Here is a 4,297-nt window from a genome sequence, read left to right on the forward strand (position 1 = left end):
CGATACGTATATATTACTTTGCTTTGCTTTACAGTGAACGATAAACAAGTTTTCAAAGCTTTCATAGCAATTGTCCTCAAATTTGTTGTATAATAAGTTGTATATTTAAATAACACAATTTCTTAATGGATAAAGCTACTAATTACATACATTTACTAGCGTGACTTTAAAAAAAAATACACAATATTTTGAAGTTTACTTAACAATTCATTTTCTGAAATACATTTAAGGTTTTTGTTTAATAAATATAATGTATCCTACATTGGCAGCTCTAATAAGAGTAAATCCATTTATCAAATATTAATGACATGGTATTCCATTAATAAAAGGAAAAAAAAAATATATGAAATGTGATTTATTAATCTGAAATTGGTTGTAATATTACTACTGTTTTAGATTGCAATTTTTCGTTAACTTGCTTTTAAATTTAAGATATCTTGTTAGTTTTTTTAATACGTCTTTTTAAATGTTAAAAAAAATATCTTGAAAATTTCAGTCATTTTACTCAAATTTTTAGTAATCTTGTTAAAAAAAAAAAAAAAAAAATAGAAAAAGGAGAATAGTACTTGTGAATAAAAATGAGGATTCTCAGATAAATGACGGGATTATTTATCACTGACAGTAAAAGAAAGTAAGATTGAGAAATTGGGAGACAAGATAAATACAAGGTATAACAAACTACTACTGCCGAGATAGCAAACTACTTGAAGATTGCTAACTCGGATGATCGTTTTCCGGGTAAGGTTCGTAACTAGTAAATTTCTTACTTCAAATCGAATTTTTTTATCTCTTTATGGAAATTTTTACTATTTTACTGATGATAGTTCAAAAGTATTAAAATATATATATTTGTAGAAATTTTTACAAAAAATTCAGAATTAAACTTAATAAAATATTAATATTTTCTTAGGTACATAAAAAGGTTTTTTTGTTTTTTTTTTGGGGGGGGGGGGGTATTGGTCTAACTTTATCTTTTCTTCCTGAAATTTAATTTTTATTATTCAATCTAAATTACTAATTTTTGAATTATGACAAAAGCTTACTAAATGATAAAAATTAATAAACAATTGAACTTATTAAAAAAAAATAATAATAATAATTTTTATTAAAAATCTGCTCTTGTTTTTTCTCTCATAAGATAATAATTGACGATTGCTTCTTTTCCTTTTTTCTAAAAAAGGATTAGATAATTGTAATAATGTTCCGTATTCATACAAAGTAACACATCTCTTCATTGTTCTATCTAAATCCCAATTTCCATATGGAGTAAAATAAAAAATAAGAAAACTTCTTTTATCGATTCTATCTGTATTTATTTTACATCTGTATATCGGTTTATGAATTAAAAAAATTTTAAATTAATATTAACAAAACTATATTTCCACTCTTAAACGTTTTTATTAACAATAGTTAAATATTAAACATTTTAAAAACCCGACTGCCAAAAAAAAAATTGCTGACAAACATTGCTCTTTAATATAGGATAATTAAAGATCGTACGGATGACAATCGGTTCAGCCTTTGAGTTGCTACGGTGGAACAAACAAATACATACTCCCAAATACATTACACTCATTTTTGGACACGTGTGAATAAATCATTTAACCTTTAATACAATCCATATTTCTTCCGTTTGGACCTAACTGACGTGTGCATTCACAAAGGGCGGTCAGTTTTACAAAATTACATTTTAGTTTAATTTAAAATTTTGATGCAAAATTTTTCTTATTTAGTGAAATTTTTAAATCTTCTTTGGCATGATGATACTTATTTTTGAATAACATGAAAACAACGCGCTATTTTACAATACGCTTTTCTGCAATTTTTTATGTAATTCAATAATTAATAAAAAAAATAAATGTTTTATAACAATTAGAAAGAGATACGGTCTAATGTGGAATTGTGCCGACTATGAATACCAGTTTTTTTTATTCTAGTATTGACCTCGATAAAATGTATAATTCCAACAGGTAGCAGGTCAATATCACTGTTATGTAAATATTAGAAAGTAAGTGTAGTTTAATTAATACTAAAAGACATCACTCTTCGTCTGTGGCCCGTTGGTCTAGGGGTATGATTCCTGCTTTGGGTGCAGGAGGTCCCGGGTTCAAATCCCGGACGGGCCCGAATTTTTTTTAACGCTTAACTGTTAAATGTATTAATAAATAAAGGAATACTTCGTAAATCCGAGTAGATTTCATTAATAAATTAATTTTTTTTTAAATATAATGCAAAAAATATTAAAAGGGAAAAGATTAAGTCAAAATAATAAATCTAAATTCAAACAAAAAATTTAATAATTGTAAAATATGACAATAATTTGTAGATTTATACAAGAAGGAAATAATTAGTTTTGATAGGTGGGAGGGAAGATTAGTTACAGGGTAAAGCTTTAATTAAGATTTCCTTTTTTTAATTTATTCACCACCCGTAATATATAGACCGTTTCATTGTTATCATTATATTTTAATATTTACATCCTGATTGTATAAAATCATTTAAAAGTCGAGAATTTGAAAATGGCTCAGCTAAGCGTTTAGGCCTTGAAGCAATGAATCCTCTTACTGCTTTAAACGTTTTATTAAAAGGTCAAAGGTTAATAGTTTCGTTCAATTTATCAGCAAAATTTGCTTTCCTCGCTTAAAATATCATCCAGTTTAAATTATTATTACTTTTTTCTTTAATTAAAATGTTAAGTGATTTATGAAGTTAGTTTAGGTAGACTTTTATGAAATCTGAACGAATTTTATAACGGAGCAAAGTGTAGTAACGAGTAATGATTTTAAAATTAACTGATATAATATTATTATTTATTTAATTATTTGTTTACTTAATTGTAACTGTATATTTAACTTTTGGTTTAAATAACTTTCTTCTTTTTTTTGTTATTATAAGTTACAAACGACTTAAATCAAGTTATATCGAAGTCTCTTGCTAAAAGAGTCTTTTGGAGCTAATTAGTAGCATCTCAGTGACACTAAAAGCAAAAAAGTATTGATAATTAACTCTGAAAGTTCCTTTGGAAGAACGAATTCAATTCTGAGTAACTTGAAAGCGAATCGTTTGCAAATTTTTAATAATTTAAAAATATCCCGTTTCATGCTATTCAACTAATTGTATTGAGTAGTATTGTAATTGTATTGTGTAGAATAATAATAATATCAACGGTTTGTATTTACCAAAAAAAAAAAACAAAGCAATATACTTTCCTGAATTATTCTAATAAAAAAAATAAATAAGTATTAATTAAGTGACCCGTTCATATTTCAATTTACCGGAGTAATATTTTTTTATAGGGTTAGTATTTTATGAAAAACTTTAATATGAAAAAAAAATACCGACTTCTATGACAGATGGTAGCGTCTTAGGCAATCATCTGAAAAGCTCTGGGTTCGAATCCCTGTAAGGCAAACGATAAAAGCGGAAAATTTCCCACGTATAAGCTTCGAACGTAGAGAAGTAATATTTTCTTTTTAAAAGAACCGTCAAAAACGATAATTTTTGTTTAAATATTTGCCATAATCAGGACCCGATCCAGCATTTTCGCCCCCCTTTACGTATTATTATTATTATTTTAAAACATAAATTTTTATAGCGAATTTTTCTAAGTATTTTTAAAAAGTAAAAACATTATTTAAAAAAATATATATATTTACGAGAAGTTATCTGTAAAGTAAAGACCGTTTCATTGTAAAAAATGTATTCTGAAAACTTTACAAATATTTTTTATTTCTCTTAAACCCGCAAATCGCTTACCACGCAAAAATTCTTTAAATTTCCCAAACAAATGGCTAAGTCCGGACTATATGACGGATGATCGTAAATTTCCCTTCCAAATGTTCTCAGTAAATCACGTATCGGACCCGTAACATGTGGAAGTACATTATCGTACAGCAGGACGATAATCAGTCAGTCAGCCGCCTTCGGCGACGATTTTGAATGGCGGGCTGTAACTTACGTTGTGTTTTGCTGTAGGCTTTTGCATTTATAGTCGTTCCACGTGGCATGATATCGATCAACACTGTGGGCATCAGTTTTGAGTCCAAATGGCTGTGGCTTGACCTATGTTGGTCTGGTTGGTGATTGACGTTGATGCCATTTACTTCACTGACGTTTTCTCTCTTAAGTTAATACGAAATCCACGTTTCATCGCCAATAGCAATAGAATTAAGGAACTCATCACCTTTTTTTGTGTAGCGCATCAAAAATTCCAAAGAAAATCCCGTTCGGATTTTTTTTGTAACGTTCCGTTAACACGTGCGGCATCCAACGTGCACAAACCTTTCTGAAGCCTAAA

General features: G+C 27.9%; 1 non-coding gene across 1 annotated transcript; it reads left to right on the forward strand.

Annotated features, from left to right (window-relative positions):
* The first annotated feature begins 2,054 nt into the window (after window positions 1-2,054).
* Window positions 2,055-2,126, forward strand: TRNAP-UGG (transfer RNA proline (anticodon UGG)). The gene has a single exon. It is a non-coding gene; the product is annotated as a tRNA-Pro (tRNA).
* Window positions 2,127-4,297: the final 2,171 nt, after the last annotated feature.

This window comes from Lycorma delicatula, chromosome 8, assembly GCF_047948215.1.
Source record: "Lycorma delicatula isolate Av1 chromosome 8, ASM4794821v1, whole genome shotgun sequence".
In the NCBI taxonomy this organism is placed as follows: domain Eukaryota; kingdom Metazoa; phylum Arthropoda; class Insecta; order Hemiptera; family Fulgoridae; genus Lycorma; species Lycorma delicatula.